Genomic DNA, 19418 nt, shown 5'->3' on the forward strand with positions numbered 1-19418 from the left:
TTGATTGCACTGCATTATTTCACTGGAGAGCTTGATAAGCAAAATTTGTTAAACATAAACCTGACAACTTTTATCTGAATTCTTTCTACTTTGTGAGTGCTTGCTTTACTCCAAGGGCCCCAAACGATAATTGCACATTATAGCTTCGCTCTGGTTAGCAAGTAGGACCCGAGCAGTTTAACATTATTGCAAATAATTTCTGAGGAAGCCCGCAGGGTGGAGAAAAAACATACGCAAGAGATAAATTGGCATCCACCCGAATTTCATCATGCTGCTACAAAAGAAACCTATACAAGTTTCTCAGAAAGAAAGCCTCGCAGTTGAAGAAAACTCTGTCGTGGTTCGGGACTCAAGTCCGGCATCAACGCCTTTCCGGGCCGGTCGCTCTATCATCCCAGCTAGCCAGGCGTCTAGCCGTTCGCAGAGCGAAGGATAATTATCCGACCACTGGAGACAGTGAGCCACTGAATATGCTGGATCTGTTCTGCGGGAGCCGGCAAGGTAGAAGAAACTACATCGAAGGGAAAGAAATACGTCGTTGCTCCCAGGTTCGCGGGTCGGACCAGGACATATTTTTCTTCAACTGCGAGGCTGTCTTTCTGAGAAACCCGTAGGGTTTTCCTTTGTAGCTTCGTGCTACAATTCAGGCAAACGCCTATTTTTCCTTTCCATGCCGTTTATCATTAGTGCGGTAAATGGGTCATCTTGGTTTCAGTTTTACATCTGAACACATGTTCCATAGTTGAACGTCAAATTTTTTATGTTGTACAAGGATGCCCATTGCCTTCAGTTGGCGCAATTTGGTTGGCTGCCGCCTTTATTAAATAATATTTGACAAATGCATTTATGCTTGCGTGTAAAATGAATGTACCTTTTCTCGGAAACGATACATATTAGGACCATGAAATTTTGGACACTAATTCTATATAACAGCGACTTTATTACGAGCCTAAAAAATGAGTTCATACATTCATCAAAGAAGAAAAAAATATAGCCTTCACTTGTCTTGTACCATGAGAAAGACTTTCCAATTATCCTTTTTTTTTGAGAAATATAACTGAAACAGTTTGCAACAATTTAGTTTCAGAGTATTTCCAAGAAATTTCACGGTTATATGAGAGGATTTCAACGCAATTCATCGGTTAGTTTTACAGAAAGGAACGTCAAGCATCAGAAAATTAAAAAATTTTGATTTTGAGAAAAACAAAATTATTCCATCGAAAATATGCTACAATAGTTAAAATTCACAAGCGAAATATGCATACTTCCTGGCTTGTTTAGTATGTCCCCCGAAGCTTTCCTTCATGTTCCTCTTTTTTTACGACGTTCCTTTCTCTCTGATGAGCTTCGAAACTCAGTCTATCAGTACGCTCCTCTTGAACACGTTGAGACCGACTGCGCAGAATACACCTACCGTGGTGCCAAGTGTTTCCAAAACAGCCATTCGTGCTTGATTTCCTCCATTCGCCACAACGTCGCAAGTGGCAAGTTTCAACCCGTCAGTCTCAGCAAATGCCGTTTTTGCACAGCGGCACTAGGTCAGCTGATTTCCTGTGGTTCATAGTCACCATGCACGTCAGCCTTCACCTCGTCGACGGCCCGAGCGATGCTTCGCGCAGCAACATTCAAATTTGCAGGTGCCGGAGGCATGCTCATAACGACGCCTATGGAACGGCCGGCCAGCAATCCTTTCCTCATGTCCGTGGCGCATAAACAAACATTTCCTTTACTTGAAAGATGCATCTTTTAGATCGCTTAGATATTTGGAACGAGCATCTGTCGCCATGTTCATTGCAGCAGACATTTATCCTGCACGCCGGTCCATCCTTCCATCAATGTATTTGGTTAGGTGAAACTCAGTTTTCCCGCATTTCTAGCATAATGTAGACTTCCGAAGAAAGTGGCGAAAAATAACCATATCTTTGTAACAAAATGTGGAACCGTTGGCTTCTTCAACTTTGAAACTGTCTCACGGCGCACTAGCACCTCTTTTCGATGAAGTAATGGTCTTCGTTCACCTCTTTTCTTGCATATTGGTTGTCGCGGTAGCACAAAACGCGCTAAAATAACGTAAAAAAAAGACGCACGGAAAGTGCTCAGAGCAAAAACCAACGACTATGCTGCAATGCGCTACAAAACCATCCCTGCGGTTAGAACGGGAGAAAATGGCATAAATTGATTATATTTACCTGATCTTGCCATATTTATTATTAAAATACGTACACGTAGAACACATAATGGAAAACAAGACGCAAACAAACGTCGTGTCCTTCATTTTTTAAATACCACGGTGCACAGTTTTTGGAGCCAAATTTAAATGGCTTGGAGCGCTCCTGCGCACTCACCACTGGAGGCTTTTGCTCGGCAGTGTGTCTTTTCTTTTCATTAATGATAACAACAAACACGGTTTTCTTGTGTATTTACCCTGCCGTACTTACTTATTTTTATTCCTCAAGAAATGCAGTTTTCGCAAGGAAGATGCGCAAACGTACGCTGTGTGAACCTTCCAAGACAAATTGCATGTCATTGTCATTGTCACTCTTAAATAACTTGATGACGTGGTAAGGAACCGAGCCTATAGGTGCTTGCAAATGACTTTTTTGTTATTTTTTGAGTAATTCAAAGGAACAAATAATCATCACCGTCATCATCATCATCATCATCATGTTTATGTCCACTGCAGGACGAAGGCCTCTCCCTTCGATCTCCAATTACCCTTGTCCTGCGCCAGCCGATTCCAACTAGCACCCACAAATTTCTTAATATACGTCGCATCACCTAGTCTTCTACCGTTATCTACTGCGCTTCCCTTCTCTTGGTACCCATTCGTCACCCTAATGGTCCAACGGTTATCTCACCTGCGCATTACATGACCTGCCCAGCGTCATTTTTTCTCCCAATGTCTATTAGAATATCGTCTATACCCGTTTACTATCTCATCCAGACCGCTCTCTTTCTGTCGCTTAAAGTTACGCCTACAATTCTGCGTTCCATCGCTCTTTGCGCGGTCCTTAACTTCTTCTCAAGCTTCTTTGTCAGTCCCAAGTCTCTGCGCCATATATCGCCACCGGTAAAGTGCACTGATTGTATACTTTCCTTTGAAATGATAACGGTAAGCTCCTAGTCAGAGGCTCACGATGTCTACCGTATGTGATATAACCGATTTTTATTATTTTGTGAATTTCTTTCTTATGGACAGGGTTGCCTGTTATTAGTTGACCTAGGTAAACCTACTCCTTCACCGACTCTAGGGGCTGAGTGGCGATATCGAAATCTTGTTTCCTTGCCCAGTTATCATTACCCCTTTGTCTTCTGCATATTAATATTCAGCTCCACTCTTACACTCTCCCTGTGAAGGTCTTCAATCATTGGTTCTAACTCGTCTGCAGTGTTGCTAAATAACACAATGTCATCTGCAAACCGAAGGTTGCTGAGGTATTCGCCGTCGATCCTTGCTCCTAGACCTTCCCAGTTTAATAGCTTGAATACTTCTTCCAAGCACGCGGTGAATAGCATTGGATAGATTGTGTCTGCTTGTCTGACCCCCTTTCTTTATAGTTATCTTCCTGCTTTTCTTGTGTAGAATTAGGGTGGCTGGGCAATGTCTGTAGATATTTTCCACGGTATTTACGTAAGTGGTCTGTTGTCCATGATTACGCAATGCCTCTATGACTGCTGGTATCTCTACTGAATCAAATGCTTTTTCATAATCTATGATAGCCATATAGAGAGGCTTATTGTACTCTGCTGATTTCCCGATAACTTGAATAATGACATAGATGTAATCCAGTGTAGAGAATCGTTTCCTGGAGCCAGCCTGTTCCCTTGGTTGACTAAAGTCCAATGTCGCCCTTTTCTACTGCAGGCTCTTTTGGTAAATACTTTATATAATACTGGGAGTAGGCTAATCGGCCTGCAATTTTTCAGTTCTTTAACATCGCCCTTTCTGTGGATTAGTATAATGTTTTCATTCTTCTAGTTTTCTAGGACCCTTGCTGTCGATAAACACTTCGAATAGAGAGCGGCCGGTTTTCCTAACATTTGATTAAATCAATTTGATTAAATCATTTTTGATTAAATCAACTATTAGTCCATCCGCTCCTGCCACGTTTCCCCCTTTCATGCCTTGCATGTTCGTTCTGACCTCATCTCTAGTTCTAGAAGGAGTTTCTCTTTACTGTTCATTATTGTTTCGAATAGAGTACTCATGAGTCCTCTGGGTATTGTACAGGTCAGCATATAATTCTTCCGCTGTTTTCATTATACCTTCGAGAATGGTGATGATATTGTTACGTGAAGCTGAAGCCGAATACTATTTACAATTTGTTTACAGGTAAGCTCACGGAGGCCAAAATGGCGACGCTATATCAAACCGGCACACACGTCGTCTTCGTCCTCCTCAGTGCAGCCGCACTGTGGCGGCTGTTCCGTAGCATCACCCCCGGCTGTAGAAGCATCGTCCCGGTGCTTAATCTACACATCCACGGTGAAAGGTGTGTGGTAGGGTTTTAGTCTTGCTACGTGAACGATGTCACTTGCAGCTGATGATGAGACTTAGAGATTAGCGGGGACGATTTCATACGTAACATCGGTCACTTGGCGTACCACACGGTAAAGGCCTGTGTAGCGCGACAGCAGCTTTTGGAAAGGCCCACACGGCGAACGGGTGACCAGAGAAGCACCAGAGAACCCGGAGAAAAGTGCACGTCGCGATGGTGGCAATAATAAAGGCGTCTCTGATGATCCTGTAAGGCCTCCAGACTGGTGCTGGCGAGCTGGCGCGCGTGGTCGGCGTGTACGATCGCGTCGCGGGTGTATTCAGTGGTGGAACGTGTTGCCGAGGGCAGCAAAGTGTCCAAGGGCAACACGGTTTCTCGACAATATAGGAGATAGAACGGTGAATATCCGGTGGTGTCGTGACGCGATGAATTATACGTGAACGACACATATGGTAAGTGAAGATCCCAGTCGTGGTGGTCGGTCGCATCGTACTTGGAAAGCATGTCGGTGATGGTCCGATTGAGGCGCTTCGTGAGGCCGTTGGTCTGGGGGTGGTAGGATGTCCTGAACTTGTGCTTTGTCGAGCAGGAGCGGAGTATGTCCTCGTCGACTGCCAACAGAAAGCTGCGGCCAGGGTCAGTGAGTTGATGGCGCGGAGCACCGTGCCCTAAAATAATGTCATAGAGCAGAAAGTCAGCAACGCCAGTAGCGCAACTTGTCGGGAGGGCTCTGGTGATTGCGTACCACGTAGCATAATCGGTGGCGATGGCAACCCATTTATTTCCGGAGCCCGAGAGAGGAAATGGTCCAAGAAGGTCTAGACCAACACGGAAAAATGGTTCGGGTGAGATGTCGATCGGCTGGAGACATCCAGCTGGAGGTGTGGAGGGCTTCTTCCGGCGCTGACAGGGCTCACAAGCGGCAACGTAGCGCCGCATGGAGCGGGCGAAATCCGGCCAAAAAAACCGATGGCGTACACGGTCGTCTGTGCGTGAGACGTTCAAGTGTCCAGCCAAGGGAGCATCGTGAAGTTGCTGGAGGGCAGTCGAACGTAGGTGCGACGGAATGACGAGCAGAAGGTCAAGGCCGTGTGGATCAAGATTACGGTGGTATAATGTCCCCTCCATAAGGAGAAACATACGGAGAGAGGCGTCGCCAGGAGTTAACTCCAGATGGTCGATGAGGGCCTGTAGTGAAGGATCGCGCCGTTGCTCGTTGCCGATGTGAAGCAACTGGGACACAGAGAAAACGCAAGTGATGGCGTCCGCATCAGCCGGTTTCTCGACGGGTAGCGGGACAAACAGTAGTCATCCTGGTGCAAGCGTCGCGTCTTATATTCAACGGAGAAGGTATATTTTTGCAAGCGTAACGCCCAGCGAGCGAGTCGGCCCATGGGGTCCTTGAGCGAGGATAGCCAGCAGAGAGCGTGGTGATCAGTGATGACACAGAAGGGGTGTCCGTACAAGTGTGGACGAAACTTCGCAACAGCCCACACAAGAGCGAGGGACTCGCGTTCTGTCATTGAATAATTGCGCTCGGTGGGTGATAGAAGTCGGCTGGCGCAGGCTATAACGCGATCATATCCACGCTGACGCTGTGCTAACACTGCTCCTATGCCGTTACCACTGGCATCAGTTCGAACTTCCATTGAGGCAGCCGGGTCAAAGTGGGCCAAAATTGGAGGCGTGGTAAGGAGAGTAGTCAGCTGCGAGAAAGATGTGGCATGGGCTGGACCCCAATAAAAAGGGGCGTCTTTCTTCAAGAGGCCGGTAAGGGGACGTGCGATGGTCGCAAAATCCTTCACAAAGCGTCGGAAATAAGAGAACAGCCCTATGAAACTACGAACGTCCTTGGTAGACTTCGGAACAGGAAAATTTGTCACGGCGCAAATTTTCTCCGGATCGGGTCGCACGCCTCTGGCGTCTCACTAGGTGTACAAGGACGGCGATTTGGCGGCGAGCGAAATGACATTTTGACGAGTTCAACTGGAGACCGGCTCGGCGGAACACGTCAAGAATCGCTGAAACACGGCCTAGATGCGTGTCGAATGTGGGCGAATAAACTATGATGTCATCCAGATAGCACAAACAGGTGGACCACTTGAACCCCTGAAGCAAAGAGTCCATCATTCGTTCGAAGGTGGCGGGCGTGTTACAGAGACCGAAAGGCATCCCCTTGAACGGATAAGGGCCGTCAGGGGTAACGAATGCAGTCTTCTCTCGGTCCATGTCATCGACGGATGTCGGTCAGTAGCCGGACTGTAAGTCGAAAGAAGAAAAATAGGTGGCACCGTACAGGCAGTCTAGAGCGTCATCAATACGTGGCAAAGGGTACACGTCCTTTTTTGTGATTTTGTTGAGGTGGCGATAATCTACAGGAAAGCGCCACGTTCCATCCTTCTTTTTGACAAGTACGACGGGAGATGCCCAGGGACAACAGGAAGGCTCGATAAGGTCCTTTGAAAGCATCTGTGTGACTTCCTGTTGGATAACAGCTCATTCCGACGCAGAAACACGGTATGGACGTCGGTGAATAGGGTTCGAATCGCCAGTATTTATGCGATGGGTCACGACGGACGTCTGACCTAAGGGTCGATTGTCAAAGTAAAAAATGTCGCGATAGCCTTCAAGAACGCGGCAAAGAGATTCAGCTTGAGCAGGTGTAAGGTCAGAGGAGACCATCTTGTTAATGTCGACATCAGTACCGTGCGATGACGTGACGGTGTGGGCTGAGCTGTAACGATCTTCCACTGTGAATGGCTCGACCTCATCACCCTGCAAAGCGCGAATTATAGCCAACGAGATCCCCTGAGGCAGAACTTGTGCAGTTAGCACGAAATTGACAGGTGGAAGGGAGGTGCGGTTGCCAGTAATTTTCAGCACAGTGTGCGGCACGGTAACACCATGTGTAAGCATAACGGCCGGAATTGGTGCGGCCACGTAATTGCCGTCAGGTACAGCTGGAGAGGATAACAAGTCGACGTGGGTCACAGAGTGAGGTGGTAGGCGAATAAAATCTATGCAGCTCAGATGGCTTGGAAGCGGGTCCACAGGGTCGGCAAGGAGAGGCAAGTCAAGGCGAAGTGAGCCGGCGGAACAGTCAATGAGGGCCGAATTATGGGCAAGAAAATCCAGACTGAGAATGAGTTCGTAAGGGCGATGCTCGATGACGGTGAAGAGAACCACGGTGTGTCTCTCAGCAATGGTGAGTCGGGCAGAACACATGCCGACAATAGCGACAGTCCCTCCGTCGGCGACTTATACAATTCGTTTCGGGACAGGCGTCAGAACTTTCTTGAGCCGACGGCGAAGAGCAGCACTCATAATGGACACATGCGCCCCGGTGTCAATCAACGCTCACACAGGAACATTGTCGACGAGAACGTCCAAAAGATTCTTGGGCGTGGGTAAGGTGCAGGGAGGATTTTGTGCCAATGTCTTCAATGCAGCTTCATCTCCAGAAGCTGCACTGTCTAGTTTTTCGGTCGGGGGTGCGGCGAGTAGGTCGGAGAAGGAGCACGGCGTGACGGAGGCGAGCGAGACTGGCGGCGGAAGGCAGAAGGCGAGCGGAAGTAGCGGGGTCGTGGAAAAGGTGTCGCAGGGTCAGATTATGGAGCGGGAATAGAAGGGGCGAAGGAAAAGGATGCGCTATAGGGACGAGGGGGTAATCAGGATAATAGTGCGTCGGAGAAGTCCAGCGACTGCGGCAGTGGTGCGTGACATGTCCAATGATTCGGAAGTTAAAACAAATCGGCTTGTCGTCCACGGTTCGCCATTCGGAGGGGTTGCGCTGTCCATAAGAGGAGTAATAAGAGCGCGGTGGGGACGTGCGTGGAGACAAAGGTTCCGATCGTACGGGACGAATGGATTGCACGCCGACGTTGGACAACTCTTGATGGACGATGGCCTGGATCAAGGAGATTGTCACAGGAGAATGTTCAGGTAACGGGAATGAAGGGGCTGCGGGTTGTGCCGCTTCGACCTCACGACGAATGATACGGGTCAAGTTGTCACATCGCGAAGGCTGGTGGAAGAGGTCATCACAGGGTGACGTAGCAGCTGTGTCGGAAAGTCGTGTGATGTGCTGGGATACCCGGCGGCTTTTAGCATGCTCGAGACGGCGGCACTCCTTGAGGATGGTATCGATGCTGGTGACGTTCGTAAACACCAGTAAATTGAAGGCGTCGTCAGCAATGCCCTTGAGGTCGTGATTAACTTTATCGTCCTCAGTCACGTTCGGGTCACCCTTGGCACAAAGGGCCAACACATCGAGAATGTACGACACGTAGGACTCGGTCTACGTCTGTACACGTGTGGCAAGGGCTTTTATGGCGCTGACTTGTCGACAAACGAATTGCCAAAAAGGTCGCGTAGCATGTCTTTGAAGAGATCCCAGCTCGAGATCTGCTCTTCGTGAGTCTGGAACCACCCCAATGGAGCTCCGTCGAGGTATAAAAGTACGTTGGCAAGGATAACAGTCCGATCGCACCGGTGACTGGTGCTGACGCGTTCGTATAAGCGGAGCCAGTCGTCAACATCAGGACTGCCGACTCCGTAGAAAACACCAGGGTCCCGAGGTGGGGAAACGGCGACGTAGGTCGGGGCTGCAGGCGGAGACGCTTGCGCCGATGAAGTGGCGCCAGCAGGAGCCGAAGTTGTCGCCGTTGCGACCGCTGCGAAGCTCCATGACGGGTACGGGGAACGTCCACCTCCACCAAATTAATGTTACGTGAACTGAAGCCGTATACTATTTACAATTTATTTACAGGTAAACTCACGGAGGCCAAAATGGCGACGCTACATCAAACCGGCACACACGTCGTCTTCGTCCTCCTCAGTGCAGCCACACTGTGGCGGCTGTTCCGTAGCAATATTACCCTGCTTATCTTTCGATGCATACAGCTTGGTTTGTCCTATGCCAAGTTTCTTTCTCGCTGATTTCTGGGTGCGTCCATTTTCACAGCTTCTTCAGTCTCTCTCACATTATAATTTCTAACATCACTTATCTTCGCTTTGTTGATCGGTTTTCACAGTTCCGTGAATTATATCTTATCTGTTGAGTTGGACAGTTTCATTCTTCGTCGTTCCATTATTAGGTCCTTCGTAACTTGGGGGAGCTTGCCTACTGCTTGCCTTGGTGCCTTGCCTCCCAGTTCAATTGCTGCCTCTGAAGTGAGCCTGGTTATGGTTCCATTCATTACCTCTATGTCATCATGATGATCTATCTGTACTCAGGCTGCATATTTGCTTGCAAGTACCAAGCCAAATTTCGCTGCTTTTACCCTTAATGCCTCTAAGTTGACCTGTTTTTTCTTGACCAATCTTACCCTTTCTCTGTTCAAATTGAGGTGAATCCTAGTACTTCCTAGCGTAAAATCACTCCACTTTACACTGTTTATCACTTCTACATCCCGCACTATGCTGGGATAAGAAGGAAGTATAAAGTCAATTTATTTTCTTGTTTCGCCATTAGGGCTTTTCCAGGTCCATTTTCTGTTGCTAAGCTTCCGGAAAAAGGTGTCCGTTATTCTCAGCTCATTCCTTTCTGCGAATTTTGCCAGCATCTCTTCCCTAGGGTTTCTAGAATCGACACCGTAGTTGCCAATTTCCTGTTCACCCGCCTGCTTTCTACCACTTTTTCATTGAAGTCACCCATTACTACTGGATACCGCGTTTGCGTTTTTCTCATCGCTAATTCAACATCTTCATAAGTGATTGCCTTCCTCATCGTTGTGACTAGATGTTGGAGCGTAGGCCTGTACTACCTTTAATCTATACCTCTTATTAAGTTTGATTGCGACTACTGCTACCCTCTCGTTGATGCTGTAGAATTCGTCAATGTTGTCCGTTACGTCCTTATAGATTAGGAATCCTACTCCGTTTTGCTTCTTCTCAGGAAGGCCTCTATAGCAGAGGACTTAGCCGTTATTTAGCAATGTGTAACACTGACCAATTATTCTAATCTCACTAAGGAAAATAATATCCCAAACAATGCTTCATAATTCCTCAAACACTCCTGCTAAGCTAGCCTCACTCGAGAGGGCTCGGGTGTTAAACGTTGCAAGGGTCAGTTTCCATTGGCGCCCTGTCCGCACCCAGAGATTATTAGCACCCTCTGCTGCGTTACGAGTCTGACCGCCCCCATGGTCAGGTGCTCTGCAGCTCCTGGGGACTCAGGGCCACTGGTTAATTGTGGATACCATCAGGGAGGAAGGAACACAGTGTGTGTCAGCCTTCATACCACGTTGATTGTACCAATTGGACACGCTACTGACAGTAACACCTAACAATTTCGTCGACTTGGTTATTCGTGGAACATATCCGGAATACCGTCTAACCTGAGCTTTAGGATTAGGTTATCATGAGGTACCGGGTCATAAGGCTCGCAGATGTAAAGAAATGTTGCGTCTATCTGACCGTTAATATTGATGACTGATGCAAAAGAGTGAATTGGAGTCATTTGTTGCGTAATGGTCGAGTACTGTTTTCTAATGACATGTAGAAGATAGTCAATAAGAGTGACGTACTACAAATTTATGCGCATTTCTTGCAATATTATATTCTAGTAGTGTACAACACGAGGGACATAGTAAAATGGGAGGATGTATAACTCCGTATTAATTATCGATCCCGCTTCAAGAGAGGCACCTCTGTAGCCACCTTCCAACCACTTGGCAACATTCCGCACAACAATGTAACACGAAATATCGCGACAAAAAACTATGCAACAACTTTAGCATATCGGCGAAGGAATGCAGTGGGAATAGCATCAGGACCAGATGAGGTTTTTTTTTTCATATTAAGCAATAAAGAATATAATGCGAGCGAAAAACATTCACTAAGACACTTAGTAGGCTTTACGTCATGAAATAAATATGGTTCCTTCCGTGAAATGTCTCTTTCTGCGTGTTCCTGCTCCGCGAAAGCTCTCGCGTGAGCTTCGGTAAGGTAAAATCAAAGCGTTCCAAGCAGCTCAACGTGCTGATTTACCCGCGAAGACTTCATAACTCGAAGGACTACACAGTGACGTTCAAGTGGAAGTTATAAATTAGAGCTTTTTGTTTTGTGCCGCCATCTTATGTCTAATGTTGAGGTGCGCCACCTCCTCCTTATTGGATGCGCCATCACGTGCCCAATGACGCACTAGGCCACACCTCTAATGCAACGTCACGTGCGATATGACGCAGGCGGCATGCGCCACTTCAGTCATGCCGAGTGGTGGAGCCGCCGTGGAATCTGGGAAGCGTGCACGTTTCACACCAGCGAGGCCCGGACCGATTCCCGCCAAAACAGGCAGAGAAAGCTGGCTCGCTTTGCAGGCACAAAAGGGAAGATGAACTTATGGGCATCTTTAGTGACCAATCAAGCGCATTTGATTAAATTAATCACAGTCTTTAATTTCAAAAACTCGATTGTTATTGCTTTCATTGCAACGCAGCATGTGTTTTACGTTTATTCTAGAATACCGCCGACAAATGGTTGTCAGAAATGACCGTCACTCGGAACCACTACCTATGCCCATAGGCGTCCCACAGGATGACATGTTGGGCTTTTTAAAAGTGAGCGACAGTGTTAAATTATTACAATGGTGAAATCAATCTTATATGCTGACGAGACCAGCTTATTGCAAGAAGGTAGAAGTTGTGATAACCTTGTGGACGAGGTTAATTTCCCGCCAGGTAAATTAAATTTATGGACGCGCAGAAATAGCCCCGTGATTAATGAGAATGAAACAAAAGCTGTAATACTCTGAGCTAAAAGTAAACATATCTCAATAAATGCGACACCCATTGATATTACCTATGTAATAGGACAATAGATGACACTTTTCATCAGCATATGTCGTGGGATGCTCATGTGGAGAGCCCGACATTCAAGCTTCCGCAATCAATATGTTTAGTAAAGAGAATTCGTCACATAGTGCCACCGAGAATTAGGATGTCAATCTGTAATTCGCTGTTTTTCAGAAGAATGAACTACTGCAATCTAACATGGTCGGCCACAACACCAGAAAACTTACGCAGTCTTCATAGGTTGCAGAAAAATATTCTTGGAATTGTCCAGGGTTTGCCCGTTTACTTCTACCCACAGCATTTTTTTACATGTACAATGCGTGCCCAAAAGCCAAATTTTTTCGGCTGCATCGTATGTAAATAATTTTAAAACGAAAAAGCAAGAAAAAAAACTCCCTTTTAGAATGTCTAGCCAACCTATAGAAAAGCGTTTCTGCCCACCTGACGCGTAATACTATGCCCTAGAAAGTGAGAACTTATAAAATAACGTATGGTCTAAAGACACTGCAGAAGTTCCTGAGCTGACTTAATAGAATAAATATTGAACCGGTTAAACTTGGAGATATAACATCCAAAGAACATTGACACCATTTAAAAAAATGTTAGCCGGTAACATTCTTTTCTCGAAACCAAGTTTTCTCTTCCCTGTTACCACTAATGTGTGTATTGTAGCGAAAGAAAAAGGCAAGCAGTCAATTCCTAGTGAACGGCCTTTTACAGTTCGTTTCTGTAGCAGCTCCCACACTTTTTAATCCGTGGCCTCCAGAGTTAAAGTCTAGAAGCGTACGGTGAGGGGCTAGTTGGTATGACATTATGGGAACAAAGAAAAACTGCGCAAAAAAGGACAAGGCAGAGAAAGAACCACACGACACAGGCGCAGACTAACAACTGGTTTAATGCTCCAACGCCTCTTTCCTACCAACAACAGAACGCATGCGCACCAAGGCGTTGGAGCAGAGAAGAGGCGTTGGAGCATTAAACCAGTTGTTAGTCTGCGCCTGTGTCGTGTGTTTCTTTCTCTGTCTTGTCCTTTTTTGCGCAGTTTTTCTTTGTTCCCATAACTCCAGAGTTAATAGCGCGTGCCTTTGCCCATCCCTAAGCAGAAAAGAAGAGAGACGACTTCTCGATGCGACTACACGAAAGTTGTGCGCCAAAAATGTTTCGGAGATATCGAATGCAACAAGGAGAAAATAAAGGAATGAGAAAGACAACGGACATGACTACAGAGGCCGCACCACACAGTTTGTGAATGAGAGTCAGCTCGAGTGGTATGACTTCATCCTGGTAACGGGAACAATATCAGAGAAACATGGTTTACGGGAATGGTGCGATGTTTCGGCTGGAATAACTTCGGAGTTGACAGGACTTAGACGATGCAAAACTATATAGCTTCCAAAGTATCAGCGCAATATTTTTTCCGAGCGGCCTTGTTGATGTAAGGGGTCGGGGTGCTGAAGTAGTCGGGGTGCTTTCGGGGCGCTGAAGTTGTAGCGAATGAGTCGATAAAAGTCCTGCTGGCTGCTAACTGACGCTTCGTGTTTCTCGTACCACGCTCTTGCCGCGCGTCGAAGGGAAAAGTAGACGTTCATCAACTAACGGTGATCGTCACAGTTATTAAAGGTTTGGACCCGGTCGAAATGGTCCAACCACTCTTGAATGTCGTCAAAGGCGTCGCCGTGAAGGGGTTAGGCTTGCGAGGCCCGTTGAGAATGCATGTTGCCGCAGCATTTGGAATCCCCTCGGTTTGGCTTGCGGTTGTTTTTGACATCTTCCTCACGGAGCTTGCCAGGAGACTGTATGGCGGTGGAAGACCTTGGAGGCGACGGCTGTTTCGACGGATTTCTGCCGTCCCCGAGGAACTGGCGTTGAGAGCTTCTGGTTCAGGGCCAGTAGACCTAGATGGGGTGCGTACTCCGCACCTCCACCAGTTTGTCGCGAAAGCAAAAGGCAAGCAGTCAGGTCCAAGTGAACGGCCGTTTACTGTTCGTTTCTGCAGCAGCTACCCCACACACTTGATCCTCGGCTTCCAGCGTTACTGGAGCGTGCCAATATGGTTAGCGACTGGTTCCGTTTCCTCTTCTTTCAATTCACAATGTGTGGTTTATCTGTTTTGCTTGTTTTCTCCAAGATGGTATTTGCATTTCTGCTATCTTTTGCTTATAAGTCAAAGTGATTTTATGTTGGTTCTTTTGCTACTCCTTGATCGTTTATTGCGTTGTTTTATTACATGAGTGAACGTGTGAGTTGTATTTCACCTTGCCTTATTTCAAGACAGTTTGTGTGGACTGCATTTTACTTTCGGATTTTAAACATCACCATTTCTTGTATGTCTTTTTTTTTTCTCTCGGAAAACAACGTCGTTGTGTAACTGTTCAGTGTGTGGGGGCCTGGAGCTCCGTCAAGCTACCACTCATGACAGCTATTGCTGCAGGTTTCCCGTGTCGTGTTTTTGTTGTTATGAAACATAAATAAAGGCATTATAAAGACATCATAAATGTTTTGTTATTATGATACCAAGATTCGCACAATGTTACTATATATGCCTACCAAGGTGCTCTGCTTTTCATCTTTTTAGGTTTGACATATGCTTCGTTCATAAAGCTCGTAAAACACTATGAATGTGACAAATATCTCAGCCACTCAACGATACGTTCACGTCTTAGCCTCAGAAGAACTTCAGTTTGGCCTAGTTCGTGTTCGCTGCATATCATATCGACCACAAGTAAAGGCGGGTACAGCGGAACAGAACACAATAACAACACGAGCGGTTTTGTATTCTCTTATGACGTCTTAGCCTGCTCCTTCATCGCTATTTCATTTGCGTTATTCATGTGCCACGTTGCGCTCATACTTTCCAAGTTGTTCTTGTGCCCCTTTCTTAATAGTGACCCCTCCATTTTTCTCTCGACGACGCGCAGCTTTTCTGGCGGGAGGAATTCAAACAGCCTTGAATCATTATGCGACCACCTGTGGCATACAAGGGACAGCGCCAATCTTTCAAGAAGTTCTTGTACAGGCAAATGTTCTCATCTTTGTACATCTCAATTTTCTCCGTTGTGGTTTCGGGAAAAACGTCGAAAGATGCGACCACATCTAAGAATCTCTCCTTGGCGAAATAGCCAGAATAAAAATAAGCCGCCAGTTGCGTAGCCACGAATTCTTTTTGGATGGGGTTGCCTCTTTGATACCAACGCGGAGGGCAAGGAAGGGAGGAGTGGGGAGCCGGGAAAGCCACAGAGTAAGATAAATTTCGCGGTTTGGTGAAGTGCCGGGTGTCCCACCCCTTCGCTATGGCGCAGCAAGCCCCCATAGCTGTGCCATACACGGGTTCCCAGTGAATGGAGAACGCGCATTAGAGAAACAGCGCGACATTGTGTAGCCAGTGGCGGTGACTACAGCATTTGAAAATGATAGCTTCTTTTTTGCCATATGGCGAAGGTGAAGCATATTCTGACTAGATGGATATGCCTATTGTCGTAAGCGAAAGTAAGGGCGTTCGAAAGTTTGGATACGCTCGTGCTGCCAACTACACAACTTTCCAAGATCGAGGGATTGCAGTCCTGCTTTGGAGAAAAGACAACATGGCAATACACAGGGAAATGCTTCCATAACAAGGCAGAAAAGAAGCCGCAGACGTGACACACCACTGCGATGTTTTGATTACAAAAGCGTAGAACCGCTGACATGACGCGGAATTTTAGTTTTACGCACGGCAGAATACTTTCGAATTAGCATTATCACTTAAGATTGTCTATAACTTGCAACTAGAAAGTGCTACAGCCCCGCCTATCTCCTTCTCCCTTGCTCCTTTATTTCCCTCTTTTGAGGGAATGTCACAATAGCCACTGGTGAAAGCTGGTACAGAAACAGAATAAGGCAGAGTGAGATAGGTGTCAAGCAAGTTACAAGTGAGTCTAAATAAACTAATACAAGTAAGAGTGAAATTTCATTTTACACATCACGAAATATTGATGCCCTTTGGCCGGTAACGAGTTTCTCACGCTTCATCTTCGATACTTCGACAAGCGGCTAGTACTTTAAACCCCTAATAAGAATCTCCAGTTATTTCATATACCAAATGTTAACAGATAAATTTTTAAACGTAAAGAGAGAAACTGTACATAGAGTTTTGTTAGCGGGAACCATATGGTAGCCTAAACATGAGGCCCTGGAGCCCATAACACCACTGTGTGACGGCGCTTCTAGTAGAGTACAGGCTTCGCTTTTCAGCCAGGTTAGTGCTGAATTAAATGTCACTTCGGCTTTTCGTGTCTTCCAAAACACTCCTGTATATTTACATCAACGCTTTCAGGCGTCCGTTCTTGCGGCGAGCGTCGGCGTCGGTATAACCGAGCGAACAAGCACAGCGAAACATGAGAGCCAACGCAGAGAGCAGGGGTAGATTAAATAGGCGAAGAGGAAAGCAGAGAGGAAGCTGAAGTGGACCCGCGAGGCAGAAAGCGGTGGAGGACGGTATGGCGAAAGCGTGAGAAGATAAGTGTAGTGCGGTGATGATGACTACGAGATGGCGCCAGAGTACAGGGCGCGTCGTGGGCAAGTTCTATCAGCGGCCGCTGCAGCGAATCGCGCCTACGCGTCGCCCACGCGCTGGCGCTCGCGATGTCTTGATTAGTTATTCGGTCCCACCGTATTTTGTTCTATTTACAACGTGCCCCAAGACACAGATCGTCCGCGCTAGCTAAATATCGCGAAAGGAAAACACGTATAGACCTGCGCCCAAATTTCACACTAGGCAGTGTTGTATTCGTCGGTGAATTTTTGAGACCCTTGCCAAACCAGGATCTCTGTTTTCTTGAGCTCTCGTTCTTACAGCCTGCCATACGCCCCTAGCACAGCTACAAGTGCTACAATGAGTACGTGGTTTTCAAGCAGCAGTACCTGATGGACGCTTCAACTGGCATACCCGTGCAGCATCAATAAGACTGCCTCTACACTTAAATGGAAATGTCAATAAAGGGAGCCTAGAGCCAGGAAAAATTAAACTTCTCTCTCGATTTTAGGAAATGTAAAAAAGAAAAATGTGTTTAAGGCACATCATTTTAATCAGCATTGCGAGACATTTTCTTAAAGGATTTGTTGAATGCAAGTCTGTCCGACTTTTCCTTCTACCTGTTATTTCTAAGACATGACGATGGTGTACGTTTTGTGGACAAGCGTGCGATATGCCGAAGTCCATGCCATGGGGCTCCTACAGAGCTGGCGGGCTGCGCACAAAGGCGCCTAGCCGTGGCTCGCGCGTCCGTCACCGTCGTCTTCCACCACGGGCTCCGTTGCCGCTCATCGTTCCGCCGTTGCTCTGCAGTATTCCTCAGTTGTCATACGCTGTTGTGAAGTATGCTGAAAAATATCTCAAACGTAGCCTTCTTGTAGTCTGCGCAGTTCTCTGCTGATTGTCAGTGGAACTTGTCGGAAGGTTAAGGACCCTCGTGAGCATTGCGAAAATACGCTTATATTAAGGCGATTACTTTCGACGAATGAAAGAATGTTCATGTGTAGCGGTGCATAAACAGGATGGCAGCCAACTTCATATTCTGAGCGCAGATAGCTGCGACAGGTGTCGTTTACGAAACTTTGCTTTTTATAGTAGAGGTTCTCTCTTCAAAGATGAATTATTTGAATTTACTACAACCCAGTTCGGCCATTGGTATCTAATTTAAAGCGTATAGTATTTTACATCGACATTGAGTAGCACTTCGAGGTTGCTCGGTAGTGCAGTAGCAGCAGCACCAAAATTTACTGCCCTACTGATGCGACCAAGTTCGTACGATTTCTGCGCATAGCGTGAGTGATAATTTGCAGTTATGCCCATTAGGCATACGCACCCTGTATATATAAATGTGTCAGCTATTCCTGCAATGTGCCCGTTCTAAAAAATGAAAATGCATAGCTGATGCGGATCAGCGCAGAATAGTAAGACCGCTTAGATGGCCTTTCATAAGGTTATCCTGCGACTGCGTGGAACTACGTTTCTCCTTCTTGGTGTACTTCAAATTCATCCTTGAAGTTTAGTAGAGCCCACTTTTACTGAAGCCATGCTTTCTGCAAAATATTTAATTTGCTCAGGGTACGGACAACAGGCATCAATTCTAATGTGCTATGCTAACGGGTGTGAGTCACGGGTGCTTCGTGCCAATATCATACGGCTTGCCTTAGTTGATGGGCTCTACAAAAGAAACAAATACATTAAAAAACACGGGCAATACAGGTACTATGCAAATATATGGTGTCCCAGCTGACGTCGGTCAATCTGTTATAAGAAAACAATGTTAAAGAACCGTCTTAGATCCCCGCAGTGGACGGCGAAGTCGAAGTCGTTGGACAGCGAAGCTATAAACAACTATAACGATTACAAATTGCGACGCAAGTTCAAATTATTTCTGTGGCGACATTCACGTGCACCTCACTACATAAGTAGCCGGAGACGGTTCGATGGCCTGGCACTTGGCTTGCGCCACTACTTCCCCAACCTACACACATTGAACGAGGGAGAATAGAAATTCACCGCGCCTCGTATTCACGCTGCTCTTCAGGAATCCTCACTACACGTGGGTTTCCCAAAGCACTGTCACAACACAAACGAGTTGCTATAAGCGACTTTTTCGTTTACGCACGAAAGTCTATCACGTGACTTCCTACTTCGTATGTTACAGTCAAGCTGCCGTCGCCATGGCTGCTCGCGCAATAGTAATCTTTGCCGGGGAAATCATGCATGGAAAGCTATCGGCTCCGCATCGCATGTAGGTGCCGTAGCGCATTATTATCAATAATGTTGTTCAATTGCTTGTGTTCAGCTTGTTTTTTTTATTCAAGCGCACACTGTTCGGTATGTTGTATATGTGATTCCAAAGGATGTATACACTGTTCGCCTCACTTTGGCAGTCGGCTACAGGAGGAATGCTCCTAAAGAGGCTAGGATACGATACGAAAAGGGCAATAGATCGAGAGGCAGACATCCCAGACAACATCACAAAAACCCTCAGAATAAGTCCAATTCCACGCAACATGGATGCGAACCTACACGCAGCCAGAAGGCAGGCAAGGGCAGATTACGTGGAAGGCCACCTGGCAACACAGGAAAACATGGTGTACACGGATGCAGGGCTAT

At 46.6% G+C, this 19418-nt stretch overlaps 1 protein-coding gene across 1 annotated transcript in view; it reads left to right on the plus strand.

Annotated features, from left to right (window-relative positions):
* Positions 1-19418, plus strand: part of LOC139050073 (uncharacterized) — a 286318-nt gene that overhangs the window by 240748 nt on the left and 26152 nt on the right. The gene's annotated exons all lie outside the window — the stretch shown is intronic.

The sequence above is a fragment of the Dermacentor albipictus genome, chromosome 9 (genome assembly GCF_038994185.2).
Source record: "Dermacentor albipictus isolate Rhodes 1998 colony chromosome 9, USDA_Dalb.pri_finalv2, whole genome shotgun sequence".
In the NCBI taxonomy this organism is placed as follows: domain Eukaryota; kingdom Metazoa; phylum Arthropoda; class Arachnida; order Ixodida; family Ixodidae; genus Dermacentor; species Dermacentor albipictus.